This window comes from Paramormyrops kingsleyae, chromosome 8, assembly GCF_048594095.1.
Source record: "Paramormyrops kingsleyae isolate MSU_618 chromosome 8, PKINGS_0.4, whole genome shotgun sequence".
NCBI classification, from domain to species: Eukaryota; Metazoa; Chordata; class Actinopteri; order Osteoglossiformes; family Mormyridae; genus Paramormyrops; species Paramormyrops kingsleyae.
The window spans coordinates 10,813,535-10,833,759 of NC_132804.1; the positions used below are offsets into that span (position 1 = coordinate 10,813,535).

General features: G+C 49.0%; 1 protein-coding gene across 4 annotated transcripts in view; it reads left to right on the forward strand.

Moving 5' to 3' along the window:
- The window catches only part of kaznb (kazrin, periplakin interacting protein b), a 107,682-nt gene that overhangs the window by 30,045 nt on the left and 57,412 nt on the right, over positions 1 to 20,225 (forward strand). For 2 of the 4 annotated variants that reach the window (XM_072715179.1, XM_072715180.1), the window contains exon 1: positions 15,819 to 16,298. The exons of 1 other annotated variant lie outside the window; for it this stretch is intronic. The gene's annotated coding sequence lies outside the window, so the exon portion shown is untranslated. Of the gene's footprint in view, positions 1 to 15,818; positions 16,299 to 20,225 lie in introns of those variants that run through there. One more of the 4 variants, XM_072715177.1, reaches the window with a different exon arrangement.

Consider the following 20,225-nt stretch of genomic DNA (forward strand, 5'->3'; position numbering starts at 1 on the left):
TCTCATTTAAAAACAGACTTTAGTGCCCGTTTTCACATTCTGTGACATCACCCCGGAGTTTTCAACCCTGAAAAAGGGGGCTTTTGGCGACGCGCTCTTTTTGGTTTTAGTCTTGGAGTGTGGATGAGGGAAAACTGTGACGCCCTAATAGAGAGCACAAGTCATGTCGTCATTTTGAAGGTAGCTTGTTAGCTTGTTAGCATGCATTCCCCTCCTATGGGAAAAGTGAACGGGATTTCAGACAATTGGCGACAATAACATCTATCGTTAAGACACATTTTTAAAAACCTTAATTTTTTGCTGGATGACACAATTTTTTTATTACTGGTGGCATTTTGCCAAATTCTGCTGTTTTGATGTCCCTGAAAGAAATATGTTGCTAACATTTTGGTAACGGAAGTGAAAAATGAACAAGTCACTTTCCTGACTTCACACACGGCTTGAGTAGTATGACTGATCTGAGACCAGATTTGTCAGAAAATCCCACCCTCATGCAGTTTGTCATTGCCAGTTCATTAGGCACCACTGCAAATGAATAAATTAGTCAGCAATCCAATATGGCAGTTCGATCCTCTGCTGTAGTGTCATTCTTTAAATGTGATCAGAAAAGTTTATAGAGAGGTGAAAACTAAGTGACTGGCCCGCTGTCTAGCTAACATGGGAGAACCTTCTATCGGAATGTTTATATCCAAAATGTTTTCATTTCAACTGTCCAACCCAGATGGACGCCAATAAACATTTAATAGATTAATTGTATTATAACTGTATTATAAACATTCAAAAAAGAAGAGAACAAAGCAATGAACCATGTTGTTGTCTAGCAACAAAACATTTCAAAGCGTGGAATTTGCTTTACACTAATATATGTTAAAAATTATATACAAAAAAGGACAAAACACATCTTATCTGCCTATATTTTGTTATATCATAAATATGATTACAACGATAAGAAACAGCTAAGATGTACAGCGATATGGATAAAGAATTTTTTCAACAAACTTCCTTCGGGGGAATGCTGGTCCTGCAAAAAACTGGTCTCAGATCAGCGACGGCTAGCTTGATGTTGGGAAATCAGCGCATTGCAGTTCTATTGTTCACTTCCCTTAGCAATGTTAGCGACATGCTAATGTCTTCCACAAGAAGCACTAAAATCTGTCAAAATACCACCAGTATTTAATAATGTACCTTGTACAACAAAACGTGAAGGTTTTTTAATACTCATTTTAACCACAGACGTTGTTGCTGGTGATTTTCTGAAATCCCACTCACTTTTCTCATAGATTTTTTTCAAGGGAACCAGATGGTTGAAAGTGCTAAGAAACCAGCTACAATTTATGCTCTCTATTGGTCCGCACTCATCAAGTGGATCATACACTGAAGTAAACAGTATTCCAGCATATGGAGGAGCTGCTTTCACTGTCGCTTTCCCTGTTGCTGACGTGAATGCGGCTAAATAGCATGATGCACAGTGTGACCGCTGCGTGTTTGCACAAAACGAAACTAATTTACCGGTCATTATGTTGATGTGTACATGCCCAATGTAGGCGAATATAGCAGCTACATCATATACGTTTTTGCTTAGATCAGTGTGGATGGACATCGGTTTCCCTGAAAATCTTTGCTTTTAAAAGAAAACAGAGCAGCATGCATATAGCCATAGATGTCCAATTTGCCAAATAATTGCAATTTTGACTCAGGCGAAAAAATACAGAATATCAACACATACAGAGCTGGGGCTAGATTTGAACCTGCAACCCTATGGTATGTGGTGACTTGGGCCAGATGTACCTTTTTTGGGGCTCAAGGCAATGTTTTACTTGGGAGGCCCCTTCTCCAAGAAAATTGAAGATATCTAGAGATGTCTAATACCTAGAGCCGGCCTTGTATATAATGTATTTTTTTCATGGCTTTATCTGGGCCTCCTTGTGCCGATGGGGCCCGTTTGAGCCTGATCCTGGGTAGGATGCAGAGTGGTTTCTGTCTGCAGGTGTGGTGGAGCCGTGGGAAGTGCTCATGATAGTCTCAATCGTGGGGGAATCCAGCTGCGACCTTACACAGGGTTTGAGGGACTCCCCCCAACCCCCCCCCCCCAGTCGCTGATGCTTGAGTTCCTTTTTGTCCAGCCCATCTTATCAGATGTGTGTTTTTTTTTTTTTTTAAACTTCCCCATGGGTCTATTTCACATCCCATGCAGTAAGTAAAAGGCTGTCAGCCTGCGCTGCTGAAGACTCTATCACACAACTGTGTTTTGTGTGCAGCACTTTAATTAATTCCCTTTCCTGCCAGCCCATGGCTATGTTTTTACGAAAGCCTTTAATTCTGATGTGTTTTTTGCAGTTTTATTTTAGTGTAAATCTTTACTTTCCAGCATGGCAAACATTAACTTGCGGTAACCAGGGAGGGATGTACTGTCCAGGCCACTCAGTGTGCGGTAACTACGGAGATGCAGTGTGCACCAGGACTCCACTGCTCCTAAATGCGGCTTCAGTTGGGCTACACTGGCTTGCAGCGTCACTCCCTTGCGCTGTTCTCCCGAGTGGGTTGCCTACAGTACGTGCTCCCCGTGCTGTGCCCGCATCGCCCAGGTGACCTTGTTCCACCCCGCAGATACCCGTCTGCACCCCAGATGCTCCGACAGTATTCCCGCCGGCTGCCTGGGGATGGCGCTGTGAGCACTCATGATGGAAGGCTAGCACTACACCCACCTGCAGATTGGGAGGTGACAGCTGGGGTAGCGTGGGGCTCGACAGGAATCCTCAGCCTGCTTTCTCTGGAGCCAGACTGCAACGAAACTGCCATGGTGGAAAATACTGGAATGATTTTACTCTGCTTTTGTTACATCCATCCATCCATCCATTCATTCATTCATCTATCCAGCAATCTTTTCTAAACTCTTACCCTATTCAGGGTTGTGGGGGTCCAGAGGTTACAGACACAAGACAGGGAATAACCCAGGATGGGGCTCCAACCCATTGCAGGGCAAACACACACCACTGAGTCACACACGCACACCTACGGGCAATTTGATAACACTTTTGTTACAGATACTAGTAATTAAGGTGCTGTCCATTATGTGAAATAATCTAATTCTACTTATTCATTTTCTCATCTTGCAAGGCTGTTACATTGCAGTTTATCACTTAAATTAATGCCTGCATCATTTTGATTCAGAATTTACAGTGGAGGATCGTTGTGTCCCGGATGCTGAATGACATCATTGTTGTGAGCCATCATTGAAGGGGAGTCCCTTGAGAAAAGTGCACCTTGTGTTTGTCTACAAAACAGATCTTTCACAGGTGTCTTGTCTCAGTTCTGAGGATGGAGTACCAAGTTGAGCTTAATAGAAAACTGTTGGGAATGTTGACGAATGAACGACTGATTTAAGACTCAGAATCAGGCCACAATAAGTTGCTTTGGTGTCTATAGTTCGGCCAACAGCCACAGTCACTGAGCTTCCTGTTCGCCTCTTTCACAGACACCATTGCATTCGATTTGTACAGTTTTCCTCACCGATGGCTTTGCCCCAGCAAGGTCAGAGGTCATTTGGCATGTTTGAACCTCTTGTGCCCCCTCCCCCACCAACAGCAGTACACTGCTGTGTCCTGGTTGGATTCTGGCTTATGTCCTGTCCTTTCGTAGGAACCTTGCTGTTCCAAAGCCAGACTCAGCATTTTGCAGTGGTTTCTCCATATAGGCTAACGATTCGGTCTCAGACACAGTAACGGAGCACCTCTGGCCATCAGTCTCCCCCTTGGGCTTTAATTATCTTCATGGAAGCCTGTTCATAGGTTGGGTATTTCACAGACTTCCTACTGAGGTGTCTGCAAATGTAATTGGCACATAAAAGGGAAAGAAAGGAAAGTATTGAGCTCAGTCGACCTGAAGATGCTTAACTTGGCCCGTTTATCCAATGAACATCTCCGCCCCAGATTACCATGGTTTAAAGGAGCTTAATCTTCATTTATTCATTTATCTGACGCTTACATTTCCTATGTGATTCTTGGGCTTTTGACCCACAGCCTTTATGTTGTTTCTATAGTGCTGTAACCTCAGCAGGAGACAATTGGCTGGCGAGATATGAAGGTGGCATCTTAGCTAAGGGTGGGTGGATTTTGGATGAATCTGTCCGTGATTGATCTCAGCCACTGCACTGTCCAAGACCTCACTCATCTTAGGCGACAAGTGTGTCTGCACATCAGCCTGCCTGCCTGCTCTAACATGCTAAGGGAGGCGGCGATGGAACATCTGCCGTCATTTCCGTCACTGAGAACATGGGTGGCTTTGGCCCGTTGCCCCTGGAGATTTTTTTCGGATGTTTGGCTCTCATCCCGCAGAACCCTCTGGAGCTGAGTAGCAGAGTAACAGTTCCAGCGAGATCCTTGGGGTTTCTTGAGAACTCTCTCCATGACTGCCATGCTTGGTAGCCTTTCAATTAATCCCCCCCGGTCTGTCCTCGCGATGAACTAAGTAATTATTAAGTTCCTTTCAGATGGATCCTGGGTTTGCGTCACTTTTGCTCTGCTCTCATTTTATTGACCCGGTTGTTTTCTGGAGGGGGGGGGGGAGCTGCAGTAGCTGCTGCCCGCATGAGATTCGGGGGGGCCTGAGAGGAATGAGCTCACCTTGCTGTCCATCTTGGGTCCTTAACCATAACCGAAGGCCTAATTAGTTCTAGTAAGAGGCAGAAGCACGTGTTTGTCTTATATATCAAAATGCCATAAACATCTCTGCAGTAATCAAGAGTTTGGGCTTTTTAGTGGTAAGTCCTGCGTTTCTTACAGCATATATGGTTTATTACATATTGATGTTGCTCCTAACAGTCATAGGGATGGGAGAGCGCCAGCTCGCTGTCAGCGAGGTGCATCACCAGCACGCTGCCTAATCTGCCGGACGTCCGCGGCAGCCTCGCCACGCGTTACGAGCTCTCTGCTAATATCCTTTTATTCGAAGACGCTTGTATCAGATTGTATCAAATCGCTGGTTACGATGCCCCGTGTCGTGCTTTGCGCTTTCTCCCGTGTTTAATGGACTTGGTGAGTGTGATTTACAGCCCTTGTGCGGGGGTGTATCTGCCCGCCTTAGTGCTGAAACCCTCCTCCTCCTCCCCATTAAGCGCAGGAAGCCGCACAGCTGCCTCCCCACAGCCCCCCCCCCCCCAGTTCCCCCCCTACACACCAATGGACAGCGCCTCCTTCCTCCCCGTGACAGACAGCCCTGCCGCGTCTGTAGGCTGCCCCCCCCCCCCCTTATTGCCCGACTTCAGCTGTCAGATGCTTCTCGCCTGTCCTCTGCCCAACTTTACGCCGTGGACAGAATGAAAACAGCGCAGGCTAATTAGCCCAGTCCAGTGAGCTGCTTTATAGACCTCTGTGTCCTGATGGGTTCTGACAGTTTTACTGGCCGATGGATTTGTGGTTAGTTAATCCTGGCATCAAGTGTGATAACCAGATTACCAGGGGTGCGTTTCCCATACAACGATGGAAGTGTGCATTAACGATGCATCGTACTATGTTAGTTTAAACTAACTAACATCCGAAGTACGACTGTTTCCTGAAACCCTCGTACTCTGTTAGTACCACAGTAGTTTGAACCACGTTAGTTCAAACTACAATGGGACCAGAGGTGATTGGTCTGACTCAAAAAGGATCGCTTGCAAAAACTCACAAACTTTGTAATATTATTTCTAAATATGACAGTTGTGCTGATTTTTCATTATTAATTTGTTTTGTCAGTCATATAACAGCAATAATAATATAAAAAACTTAAATATCTATAGCATCATAATAATGTGATACTTGTATGATGCTTCTTGTAGAGGAAAAAAAGAAACAATGCAATTAGTGAAATCGGCTCTATCTGTAATCTGTCATTCAATCAAACTACTAACTGATATGAATTCCTGACGTGGTGTTGAGCACACAGTCTGTTAATGGCTCACTGGGAATGACGGCTGCACATCAGCCCCCCCTGTGGCCACGCATTCGAACCCAAGCCCTTGTGCTTTTTTTTTGTTTGTTTGTTATATTATTCATATTATAACGAAAGCTCTCTGATTAAGAAGTGATTCATTATTTTTAGCCATTCATTTGCCCTTGTTTTATTTGCTCTCCCCATGTTTTTTCCTGTTTAATATTGTGTGTGCAAAAGCGCTAAATGATAAATCATTTCAGCATCATCGCCATGTGCGGCAGCGTAATAATCATGTCGCATTTGTCAGCACTGCTCTGTGTCTGTTGACAAAACTCGCGACGAGGCCACCAACCTAGTAGATACACTCTGTTGTTAGATAAATTATTGCCAAACAGAACTTATCTTGGGTAACATCATCTTCTATTTGGCTTTATAAATATCACAATATTACCTGATGTAATATTGCACTGTCATAATCGTGCAGTTGTAAATATATATTTATCTATGTAATGAATTGTACCATATAGCACAAACAAGGTTGGTAAACAACATCCACTTCAATCATACCATACTCATCAACAAAAAAGTACATAAAAAGTACTCTTACAACTACATTTTCAAAGCACTTCACACAATAAATGTACAGCAATATTATTTAATATTCTAACCTTAATTACATGGTGACTGCCCTCCTTCGACTGCATTTTCTGCCATCGATGACAGTCACCTGAGACTAAGCTTGTAACTACAGCTTAGTGACAGTGTTTTACGAACGTTTGTTCGAACTATGGTTTTGGGAAGCACCTGTGTCATTTAACGATGGATCGTACGATGGAAGGTCGCAACGTCGTCACCTCTGTAGTTTGAACTATGGTATCGGGTATCACCTGTAACGTACTCCCATAACTTGAACTGCGCTATGCTTTTTGGAAATGCACCCCAGAAGGTGAACTCTGCTCCCGGTCTTGTTTCCCGGAGGCCGGTGACACGGCCAAGGCCCAACCAGACCAAAGCCAGGTCACTTCATAGCTGCTCCTGCTGTGTCGCCCCTGAATGATTATGGCTGACCCTGTTGGCGCCCCCTTCTGGTGAGCAGAGCTGGGGGCGTTCTTGTTCTGAATCCACCAACCACAGAATGATTACACAATCCATGTCATGTTAATGGCATTTTGTATGAATCATTCTCCCTCCGTTTCCCGCGTGGCGTCATGTATCGCGAGCGAGCGCAGCGTCTCCCGGTCGTGGCGGCTCAGTCACCCTTTGCGGCCGGTGCCGGCCGCGACGGTAATGAGATGGCGGGACATGGTGGAGCTCATCATCATCCACCCCGCAAAGAACATGATATCGATGGGGGTGGATTAAGTCAGGCTGCTGAAAAGCAACATCGAGTCTATTAAGTGAGGAAGCCACATTCACTTAAAGGGGACATGGTAACACCTAATAGGGTGTGTGTTGGGGGGGTTGTCTGATAGGAATAGGTACTGATTGTACAACAGTATTATTTCAGAATAATCACGGAATAATTTGCGTCTGCCTGTGTGTGTTTCTGCCTTTTCATCTTTAGATGAAAGAAAGATAAAAGTCTCCTTCATTTGGACCCGTGACTCGGACTGCCTCGATCCATCCTGCCGCCGGTTTTGATTCTATAGTGCCTCCCGGTTCCGCCCGCCAACACTGGCCCAATTTCCTCTGACGGGCGAGTTCTGAAGGCTGGGCGACTGAGGCCAAAACTCTGATATCGGTTAACCGAACAGGAGAGCGCGTATCTCCATCCTGCCTCTGTCGGCTCGTGGTGCAAACGGCGCGCTACCTACACGCTATACCAAAGTGGCAGCTTCTCCGGGAACGTTAGGGTGTAATTAAGCACATCAGCTGACAGCTACATTGTAAAACACCTAGGAATTCACACCTCTTGACCAGTGTTATATTGCATTTGTTCGAGGTTCAGCTTTGCCACAGTTACATTTCTTGCTATGGAGCTTAGATGTTAAATTACATTTTGGCCTCCTCTGGCCCTATTACATTAATAATTAAAATATCTGAAATACACTTCTTGTCAAACTGTGTCAGATTGGTGACTTATTGTTGTGTTATATTATAGCAGCGATTTTGCTACAATTTAAATTCCCACGATTCCTCAATGTCGGCTATTAAAATAAAGGGATTTACGTATCTATTCTGATAAACTAAACTCTTCTGCACCCAGAGGATGCAACATAGCACAAATGAAATGGGTGTCATTCATTAAAGAATGAGAGATCTTGGATTTTCATGTGTACACACTGCTGGGAAAACCAAGCATATTTCAGGTTAATCTCGGGACCTCTGGCTATTTGTCATAAATTAATTTGAGAACAAAGGCTTAACGTTTGCCTCCTCTTCTGACAGCTGATGTGGCTTTAATGTGAGTCACACACACACTGTGGGGATGATTGCGTGCCTTGTCGTTATCTGGGAGCGTAGACTGGATCCCTCCAGGTCCTAAAGCCCGACCACGTTTGGTTTATGTATTTCTCTGATGTAGTGAGCATTACTACCAGGTCCTTTAAATGTTTGGGTATTGGCACCTTTTGGTGCAATAGCATTCAAAACGCTGAATCGACAAGCCATCTGCTCTGGAATGTCCTAGTGAGCCCGATAGTCAAGGGTGAGTGTCACACATTGTGAGAACGCGTGTTCCTGCCCCCACCACACACGCGCAGAGATGGTAGAGCAGAACTGTCCTCTCTGCATCCCTGGAGACCCTGAATGGCCATAGCGGAGTTTGCTGCTAAGCATCTGAAAGTCTAGTGGCTAGTTTTACTTTTAGAATCTGGGTCACTGCTGGCTTCTTGTGAAGCGTTTCCAGTCACCGGCTGCTGTCTCACCATAGCGATGGTGGCCGTGTGTGAGTCATGTGACATCACATTAAATGTAAACATTCTAAGCTGAATGGGGCTGGTTCACACTTGGTAGCTGGTGGCAGCTGCTTTGACTGGTGGGTGGCCTTTCGCCCTCTTGCGCCCCCCCCAGCTTTGATCGGCACCCTTTTCCTTATGACATGTGCAATAAGCAGAATGGCGACGTCTGGTCAGGTTTCAGGTTTGTTCAGAGTGAGTTAATAGTCAGTTAATCTCCCAGTAGCTGTCGGCCCATAAACATCTGCAGATCTGTCAGTGCTCCCTCACATTGTTCTTCATCCATGACCTTCTCCTTTCATTTTTGTTTCATGCCTCTCCGCTTTCATCAGCCACTTCTTGAGATGATGCTGGAATCGATCCCCACGGAGAGTGATGATTCTTTGGTTGAGAAGTGAAGTAGCTTCACCGATCAGCAGGAGGTCCCGCCTCACTGTGCTGAACGCTTCAGTCAGTCCTGGTCGGGTTGGCACTGCGCGTGAGGATGGTCCCCAGCCAGGGGAACGGAGAAGTCAGGCTATTAAAAAAGCAGAAAGGGCTTCATATCTGCTTATATTCTTATCTTTTCGGGGCACTTCAGACTGATCCCTGGATTTGAGAGGACACCACGGACCTTGGCGCCATGCAGGGCGACGTTAAACAGCCAAAGGGGGTTTCAGATTTATTTTGAGGCTCACCGATTGACAGTCGCTGATCAGAACCTTTGCCTGGCCCGAAGGTCCTACCCTCTGTGCCTTAATTTAGCTCAAGGCACGGGGGTCAGAAAGAGAGTGCAGCGGGGACGGGGGGTGGGGGGTTTAGTACCTGCTGTGGGGGCGGCTGTGACTGCAGGTTGCTGTCGCTGCTGTTCCTGCTCACAGCTCCGCCGGCGAGGGGCCACCAGACGCGCCGATGACGTCAATCACAGGGAAATCCAGGCCCGTCGCTCCTCACTTTGCCCCCCCCCCCACTCCGACAGCCAGTGGGGCTGTAGCAGGTTGTTTACGTTTCTGTAGCTTTTGGCCAGACACAGATACGCGAAGGCAGGTGGCAGCAGGTGCCATTGCTGTGCGACTGTAACGTGGGGACCTGTGTCCGTACCGTAATGCCAACAATCCCCAGTGGTCATAAATACAAAAGGATAGTTGGGGAAAATGACAGAACTCAGGACCAAAACATGGAGAATATATGCAACCGTCATTCCCAGAACCAATCACCTCTGTCTCAGGTGGACAGAGTCTCTCTGAGTCCAGATGGTCTGGACTGATCAGCTGCTGCTGAGGCTGAATTCTCACCGCCGAGCCCCCAGTATTATTGCTACTGATGTTAATGAGTCTGTGTTGAGAATGACATCATACTGTACAGAATGCAACAGAGGTGTGATTTCACTCCTTCCGCGGTCCGTTCAATGCATGTGATGCAGACTGCATGTTAATATATTCAACTTGTTTTTAAAAGAGTTCTCTATGAGTTCGGTTTTCAAAAATGATTTTTATGAATAAACAAAGGTGTGCCCCAGAATAATTTCATTCAAATTAAAAAAATTCTACTGAACAAAAGAAATTAAATAAATATCACTGAGTGTGTGCTGAACGTGACTGAATGGCAATGTTCTTAATCCTGATTTACCCGTCAGCTTCTGTTAAACAGTCCCTTATCACTTTCTCTGAAAAGCCAATTTTTTCAGTTTGTCTTTGAAGCCTTTTTATCCGGTAAACTTTGAGCTTTGAAACAAGGATTTGATTTTTTTTGTGTCCGTGGCTGTTTTAATTGGTATTAAACTAAGGGGCAGGAGGGAGGGAAGTCTGAGCCCACCCCCCCCACCCCATTAGCAGGTCATTAAATGCACCTGTTTCCTACAGAATGGAACTGGTTCTGCATGGGCAGCGATAACCAAGTCAGTTACTGTAGACCAAGGGCAGCGATTTTAAACAGTGATTTCGAAAGAAAGGGCTTCTGTGTGGGTCCACTGCCCAGTGACCTTGTTACACACCCGCAGGCTGCCTCTGCCCCCCCCCCAGATCGGCTGGAGGTGAGAGCTATCACCGTGTGCTTAAAGGTTACTTGGGGGGCAGGCTGAGGGGATTCCTCACCCCTGACCCTAAGACAAGCCCTGCGGAGGTGTACCTTGAGCCATCCTCTGCAGGGGCATGTACGGGGGGCGGGGCCACATGGACACTGGCCCCAGGTGAAAGCTGATTGGTCCTCAGTGTGGCTCCTCCCACCACTCACTGATTCGAAATACATCATTGGCTAATGATAAGGGTTGGTCCCGCTGCATGATTTACAGCCCCTCTTCTGTCCCCCTCACCTGAGTATCTGACCCAATACGGAATCGGCCCACCAGACTCATCTGCCTGGAAGCTCACATGTACAAACAGCATTCAGCAGGTGGGGGCGGCTCCTTCACATCCCCTGAAGTGTTTTCTGTCTCCAGAAGATCTAGTCATCTGTTAAAGTAGAAATTAGAGACGACTGTAAATGGGCAGAATGAGATGTTTTATTTTGATTGCAAGGCAAGAGCTTTAAACCCACTCAGCGTTTATCTGACATTTTGAAAGGGAGGGAAGATAATTCATATCTTCAGTGATAAGTGGTCTAGCGTGGTTCTGTACCAAGGGAGCGGTTTCGAAGGCGGTTCTGGTCCTTTGCATGTCTCTGCCACCGTGTCACTGTTTGCCAAAGCTGTGGCTGTGAATTATCTCTGATTATGGGCAGTGCACTGTGGGCATTTGCAGGTGGACACCCCCACGGCCCCTCCCCAGCCTGGCTTTCTGCCACACACCCTTTCTGAACTGTGCCCTGGTGTGTAAACACAGCTGTGTGAATTTTTCCTTTGCTTCTGTATTGTGCAATTGCCCAATTCCCCCCCCCCCCCCCCGCCCATCTCCCACAGGGACATAAATCATAGGCTCTAGGCTTAGCAGTGCTGTTTCCTTCATGGATCAGACCATGTGTGTGAAGGTGGGGGGGGGGATGTAAACTAAAATCTATCGACAAAGCTGTGGTTGACTAGCAAAGGGAGGGGCTTCTGGTGTGTCTGGACCCCTCAGGTGCCATTATCCTTTCCGAGTGGAACCGGGGCAGGGGCGATTCTGAGATTTTTTTAAGATGGGGGGGGGGGGGGTGTAGCAGGGGCCATCATTCATACAGAGAAACCAATTTTATCATTAGCCAGTTATATGTTTCACATTGGTGACAGGGGAGGGGTCACTCAAGGGTCAGTCTGAGCCAGTGCCTCTGTGATCCCGCCCCTGAGCCCAGAGTATCTCCTCTTGGCCCATTTCCCTTGCGTTAGTGGGACAATTCTGAGAGCACCTGGGTTCCTCGGCCCACCGGATAATGTTCTGTCTTCCCCGTTAGCTTTTAGCACGCATGATGAGTTCTTGGGCAGCGTTAGCACGTTAGCTTATCGAGGCGTTAGCCGCTCACAGCGAGGCCTACCGTACCTGTTTAGCAGCACCCTGGTTTCTTTTCTTGAGGCAAAACTTAGAGCATCTGGTTATAGCTTGTTATCAGCAGGATTGAAGCAATCAGCAAACAAAGCAGAAAGCCAGAAAAAAAAACCAGATAGAAGATTGAGAACGTGAGCACATTCAGCTGAGTGAATGCGTCGGGCCCAAGCGCTAAGCAGTAATTATACGCTCTCGTCATTTATTACAGGAAACGAGGCTGCAATAGGTCTCTTCTGACAGGTCCGACCGTGACTGAGGCAGAAGAACTGGGAGACGGCGTGCATCGGTTTGGAGGAAACACTGGATGGGGTTCTTGGGGAATTGTCCGGGGAATCAGGGTCCACAGGGGCCAGGTGGCTCTTGCCGAGGGCTTGCTTTCGGCTGGAACTTGATGGGTTGGCTAGGTGTTCATCCTGTGGTCAGCTCCACTCCTCCGTTCCGGCCCCAGGTTTTGGAAAACGCCACTGCGCAGTACACAGTGATGGGCAGGGAATGCTGGGATGGCCCACATGGGGAATCGCCCGGCGTTGGGTATAGTGGGCCAGATGTGCAGGTATTTCCCCCCCCCCCCCCGCCATCTGACCCTAGACCGTGATGTAACAGCTCCATGTTACCTTTTTAAAATTAGTTTTCCAAAATAGAAACTCTGATTTTTGCTACTGGAGATCCTACATTTGCCTTGAAGTGATTTGTAAGGGTCTGACAGGTAATAGCGGAAAAACATTTCAAGCACTCGCTGTTGACAGGTGTATGACACAGGGAATGACACAGGATGGACAGAACTGGGGTTTGTTCATGGTTGTTTATAAACCCAGTCCATACAAATCCATATCGTGTCCTATTCACAAGGCTGGTGAGCGATAGAATAGAGCTAAATTGGAAAAGAACAAAGTATCACTTTTGATGGAAAGTTCTGGAAATTCAGCACTTTTTTTCTCAACTTGTTCTCTGTCAATTTCATTTGCCTGGACGCAATCAAAGTTCACATGGCCGGTGATCAGCTCAGCTGGTGCCAGAAAATTTCTGATCCATCAATGGCCACAGTAAACCAAGAAATCCGCATGGAATGACGGAGTGTAGCAGCGTGACTCTTACATACTGTGCTATCTGCAGGACAGGTGCAGTACTTTATACAATAAGAGCAGTCTGGAGGACATCTGGCTAACGGGCCAGCTGGTGACAGCCCTGATCTCTCTTCTTGGGAACAGGTGGCCCCTTGGTCACTGCGTTCCGCCGTGGGGCAGGCGAGGGCCCAGCTGATAGTCCCAGTCCTGGATGACAGACAGCCCTGTGCCGGCCTCTCTCTGATTAACTCTGCCGCCCAGGTGCTCAGTCCTCACTGGCGCCCTCTGCTGCTCACAGATGATAAGTCAGGGGTTCACGCAGCGACCCCAGGGAGAGAGACCGGGACAGAGCACAGCTAATGAAAGTACAGGAACAGAGACCCTGAGCCGACATGCTGTCCTGATCCTGATTTTATGAATTATTTTGACATTTCTTTCTATTTAAGACCATTTTATACACTCATTTTGGGGGGGGGGGTGCAGTGAAGGCAGTACTGATGGATCTTCAGGCTGAGGAACTGAGCTTCATAGGATAGCTGCTCTGATCCGATGGTTTGACTGGAACCCGTCACAGTTGAGCTGACGGAGAACCTCAATGTCCTTCTAGTTTTACAGTCTGAGGCACCTACCTCTATATTTTGGGGGGAGGGGGCTGTCAACAGGTGTAGGACTGTGGGTCTGTGTGTTCAGCTGTGCAAAGAAGACATGGTGGGTTGGTGGGCTACATAAGATGGGGGGGGGGGGTTATTTTGTTATTCCCATGGATGTTAAACAGGGTCTGAGTCCCTGGGAAAAAAAATAATTTCTGCCAGGTGTTTCGTAGAGAGCAGACTCCATAGTTAAGGCACGATTTAGCTCATAGTCTGACTGTTCCTTGTCTCGCAGACACTAAGAATGTCCCACCCAGGACTGGGGCTCTGAACCTCACTCCTAGGCATGACATCTATGGGGGGGGGGGGCAGATGGAACATAAAAAATCCTGTGGCAGCTGGGAGGAGGAGGAGTGTTCAGGAGGAGGCGGAGTACTTAGGAAGAAGCAAAGAATGTTAAAGAGCCACTGACCTTGATCTCCAAACAAGGCAGGGGGTTCGTTTCGTGTTACAGGAGCCCAGCTTGAGACGGGGGTCTCAGAATGGTGTCCAGCTTGCAGCTGAGTCTGATGGCCTGACCATCCCTCCCGTCTGTGAAGGGATATCCTTAAGGGACTCGCCGATGTTAACTAACCAGCGCCTCATTTTTTACTAGCAGCAAATGTGCCGCACTATGAATCTACCGCATTCCTCCCCCCCCCCCCCCCCCCCACAAGGTCACAGTGTTATTTCAGCAGCGCTCTTTCGTGACCCGTTTCGTTGTGATGCTAAATGTTTCGCTCAGAAGTGGGGCTTTAATATTTACATGTGCACACAGCACTCCACTTTGAAAGCAGAGTTTTCAAGCGTTTCACACCCAAAGGAAGGATTTTAACCGGCGATGATGTGAAGCTTCTCTTTTCTCACTGCATCGCTTGCTTGCCGTCCAAGGTCTGAGTCCTCCTGGGTGTCGGCATCAGTGACGTGAGGTGCTGAGCATCCTCTCTTAACATCAGCCCTTTAATGAAGCATCTTACGTTTACGCTGTTGACATTAAAAGATAGGCTCCCTCCTGACTCCTCCGGCAAATCCTTCTGGCTCCCGGTGAGCCGCCCGCTGTGTGGTCGCAGAACGGATTACGTGGGATTGTTTGTGTGGCACGGAACAGAAAACATACATCAGCGGGAAGGAATAAACAAAACGGGCCTATCAAAGCCTGTATGCTGGGAGTCAAGTTAATGAAAGAGTAACTGGTCAAAAGCTATTGAATATACTCTGCCTTGTTATTTTCGTTATTCAGAGGAGCTCGCGCCTGAGATCAGGACAGTTGTGGGGGTGTCAGGGGCTCCTGGCCCAGTTTGTCAGCCTGGCCCAGCCACTCTGGGCGGCTCCTACCCTGCAGCTCTGCAAATCTGGACGGTGGCCACAGGCTCGAACTGCTCCTCTAACTTCTCTGTTGCTCCTGCAGGGTTTTCTCAGCGCCCCTCCCTCGCCTTCTTCCCGTGTGTGTGTGCGGGGGAGGCGGTGAGGAGCGAGGGGGGGGGGGGGAGGTAGCAGGAGAGCGGGCAGAAGGTCAAAGGACAAAGCTTGGAATCCGTAATGAGGCCCGGGAAGCAGAGGGTTGCGCGGAGCGAACACTTGATGACTGTTTGTCAGAAGGATTGTCATTATAGCCGAGCCCTCGGTGTGGGGGAAGACGGAGCAGGGGGGGGTAGGGAGGTAATGGGGCCTCTTCGTCAGCGCAGAAGCGAGGATCGCTGACTCATTTCAGGCTGCTGTGTACAGGGATCTAGAGCACGTGTATGTTAGCCCCTGGCCCAGTAGAGTTCCTCCAGCTTGGTTATGCTGGCATTATTTCAGCTCTCTCACCCCCGTCCACCCCCTCTCACCTACTGGCAGATGGTACGCTCCGTTTAAAACGGTTGGATCGTCATCTCTCAATGCACTGTGTCCTTCCAGAAGCAGCTGCCGTGAGCGGATTCTTGCAGTGGGAGGATTCTCCTTCTTGTTACGCTACTACAGCCCCGCACACACGCGCGCACACACACACACACACACACACACACACACAGCATGCTGCATCGCGCAGCAGGGTGAAACCAAGGAGGAAGCCAAACACCCCCAGGATTTTAGCCGTGCGCAGGGGGGAGGAATTAAGAACTGCAGGAGTACGGGAGAAATTAGGAGAGTTGAGAGTTGCTTGCCTGATACCATGGCACTCGCTGTGGATTCTGTCCTCAGGGAAAGATCCTCAAAATGATGGATGACAACAAGCAGCTGGCCCAGCGCATCGACGGGGCCATCCAGTCGGCCAGCCAGGAGGTGACTGAGCTGCGCTGCGAGCTGAGCGCCCCCCTCGCCGGCTGGCCGAGCTGGGGTCCACCGACACCCCCGGCGTGGACAGCAGTCAGCAGCATCGCCACGGTAATGCGGCATGCCACCCGGCAACTGGGACCGGGGGGGGGGGGGGGGGGCGGGGGCTTGTGGGAGCAGTCGGGGTGTGAGGGTGGGTGTGTGCCCTTTTGCAGGGGGGTCCTCGCTGGGATGGTGGCTGGGTTTAATTAGTCTCTTGGAACTTTTGAGCAGCGTAGAGAGGGACCTGAACTTTTAGCAGGAGTCAGGTTGTGGCCCAAGCTGGGCAGTACTGAGCCTGGTAGCCTGAGCCTGGTAGCCTGAGCCCGGTAGCCTGAGCCCGGTAGCCTGAACCTGGCGGCACCAGGAGGGAAAGCGGACGGGTATAAGTTCAGAAGCAGCACGTGCTTGGAGTGTGGGATCGCATCCTCATTCTTAGCGCCCTGTGCGGGGCTGAACCCAGCCAGCCAGCCAAACCTCGGTGGGGTCACAGCCCCAGAGCCGCGGCTGGGGGCGTCATGTGGTATTGGATTTGAAGCCCCGCCCCTCCCGGTGCACTTCAGTTGCTGCCACTCTGTATCGATGATGTCACAGTTCCCGATGGCGGATTGCACGCAGATGTCCTTGCTGCTGGCACACGGCGACGCAGTCAGGTGACAGTCAGCGCAGAGTGAGGGTGACGGCTGCCTGACAGCGAGGATGCAGCCCCGTCACCGAGGCTCGCTGACACGTGTTTTTGGATCGCTGCTCCCTCCGGTTAGCAGGGAGGAAGTTCCCCTGGCAGCCCTGGCCTTTGTCCATGTGTCTCCCTTGTGTCTGGCGGCATTTTTACCCCATTTTACTGCCCCCCTCCCCCTCCCTCCCCGGGTCGGTGTGAACTTCTGATGGCTGAGCACATGGGCGATGCACTGCAGTCTCTGCTGCTGTGAGGCGAGGTCATGCTGCATGATTCAGGGGCTGCTCTTCTCACAGCGCTGCTGTCCCGCCGATGGCCACCTGCCCCCCCCCCCCCCAAACTTTCCGAGTTTGATACAGACTCAGCAGGACAGGCTGCATGCTGTGGGACACATCGTATCCTCTAGGTGGAGCTGTTTTAGGGACTTGCCCCCTTTCTCCCAGGGAAAGTCCAAGTTGCCATTGGTTACCTGGCTGCTCTCCCCCCGCCTTCTTCATTATGGGTTTTTTATGCAGGGGGCAGCTAGTGGAAGTCAGAGCTCTGTGGCCAGCCGGGGGGGGGGGGGGGATTTGGTTCCTCTCCTCCAGAAGATGAACTCGGCCTCTGAGAGGTTTAAAACTGTGTGTCTGTCTGTGGACTCTGAGTTTCACATTTCGCTAAGGACCTAAACACATGCACAGTCATCGCTCAGCCGAAACTCATGGCCCGGCAGGGTCAGCATGAACACAACATGGCCATGTGGACCCAGGACAATTCCCTGATGCTGGACGGCACAGCTGGGTGATGTTTTTTTTTAGACGGCTGTCCGTATGCTGAAACACCTCCATACTTCATTCTCAACGTAAGACCTTGTGACACACATCTTCCTCTCAGATTATCTGCAGTGTCAGATTTTCAACTCTGCCATGTGTGTGTGATTGTGTACGTATGGCTGTCCAGGAGCCCAGCTGTGGACAGATTGATGGGGGTGGGGGGTGACAGAGGGGCTGCCTGTCTGTTTTGCTGCTGCCCCAGTTTCCGCAGCTGCGGGTGCCCAACCCCACTCTGTCTGCACTGCATTATCATCTGCGCTGCATTATCGCATTATCATCTGCGCTGCATTATCACATTATCGCCTGCGCTGCATTATCGCCTGTTACTTGCTCCGCTGCTCTGATCCGCTGGCTGCCTTTAACACGATAACCGTCATTATGGACTTGGGCCGTGGCGCCGGTGCCCTGCCGTCTGAACACACGGGAACGGTAGCTTTGCGCCCACAAAGGGCTGCACAAAGATTCAATTAGCGGGGGCATGTTGCATTATTTATGGATTTGGAACCAAGCCTCCTCTGGTTAATGAGCAAACACATGGCAGACGCTGAATGCCGAGGGGTTCGACACACACCCTCCTCCGCCCGTGCTGTCATTTGCTGTATTAATGCTCCGCCAGGTGCCTGCTAGGGGTCATGTGACCATCACCACTGTCACAGTAGTCTTGTTTTTGCCTTATTGCTCATCATTCTTTTTTTTTTCTTTTTGAAGAAACATTTTTTGAGTACTTAAGTGTCACCTTGGACTACAGCTCTGCTATGGTGTCTGTGTGTTTCTTCTAATATACTTTTTGTTGATGTATTATCTTCTGGCTTCAGTGCTTTTCTGCTGACTGTACTGCAGTTTCAGTGGCTCTGTGCTGTGCTGTCATGCAGTTTCAGTGGCTTTGAATTGCACTGTCCAGTAGCTTCAATTGATCTGTGCTGCACTGTTCTGTATTTTCAGTTGTTCTTTGCTGCACTATCCTGCAGTTTGAGTCTCTGTGCTGCACTGTCCTGTTCTTTGTTACTTTCTGCTGTACTGTCCTAGAGTTTCAGTGGCTCTGTTCTACACTGTTCTGTAGTTCCAGTTGTTCTTTGTTGCATTGTCATGTAGTTTCTGTGGCTCTGTAATACACTGTGTTGTAGTTTCAATTGCTCTGTAGTGCACAGTCCTGTAGTTTCAGTTCTACTTCTGCTGCATTGTTCTGTAGTTTCAGTGGCTCTCTACTACACTGTCTTGTAGTTTCAGTTTTTCTGTGCTGCACTGTCCTACAATTTTAGGATCTCTGCACTGCACGGTCCTGTACTTTCAGTGGCTCTGCATTATACTATGTTGTAGGTTCTGTTCTGCCCTGTCATTTCAGTGGCTCTGTGCTACATTGTCTTGTAGTTTCAGTGGCTCTGCACTGCACTGTTTTGTAGATTGTTACTCTGTGCTGGACTGTTCTGTAATTTCAGTTGTTCTGTGGTGCACAGTCCTGTAGTTTCAGTGAATGTCCTGTATGGATCAGCCTCTCTCAGCCTGCTGGAGAAGGTGGATGGGTAATAGGTTCTATGGAGCCTACAGACAATTGGCTGGATTTCTGAATCAAGAGGCTCTGAATGTTGCCTGCTGCCCCATAGCCTGGTTCCAGAGGCCCCTGCTCAGTATAACCTCGGTGCACACGAATAACCCTGCGGGTCCAATAGAGAAGGCAGGATACCCCAGCCCTCCACCTCAGCAGTGGGGGTCCCTGGGTGGCCCATGTAAGCACAAGCCTTGAGCGCAAACGCAGCACCTGATCTGTGCTGTTTCTGTTCGCCGGTTTGGGCCCTCTGGGTCGACACAGCAGCGGGTGGCCGCACTGCCAAACTGAAAAGGCGATGGCTTTAACGACTGCTCTTTGAAGCAGAAAGGAGCCGCCCCTACGATTAAAACACCCCTGGCAAGCTGCAAATGCAACACTTTACGTGCTCTCAGCATTGATTAAGTGCCATGTGTACGATGAAAATCAATTACGCAAGCTTTCTCGGCGTCGCCGTTAGCAGCGCAGTCCGTGTTGTTCCAGCACACGGAACGGCCGTGCACCTGCCATACTGGGACTGAGCAAAGACCGACGAATCTGTGCTGAGCAGATTATTGGAGATCGAATCAGCTTCAGACACAGTGGATGGAGAGCCAATGAGGATTGAGAAGGTTAGGGGGAGAGTGAATCAGATTAGACGCATTCAGTAACAGGATTGGATATGTTGGGGGGAGAGCGAATAAACATGCTGCTGGTTAGAGCGAAGCCAATTGTCAGTTAGCTTGGTTGAGGAAGGGTGCATTAGTGGCAAACATGTCTATAGGAGACGGATAGTTATTCGCAATTCATTGGTGCAGTAGGATGCTCCAGATGTTTTCGGTGCTCTTCAGCCAGAGTCGTTTCCTGTTTACGAAAAGGACGCTGGTCCATAAATGATCTGAGCTCGCCCGTTTAGGCGATGAGTGTCCTTGAGGTGAAGGGGGAGGAGAAGCATCTCCAGGCTGAAGAGGAGTGAAGCTCGCATCGAG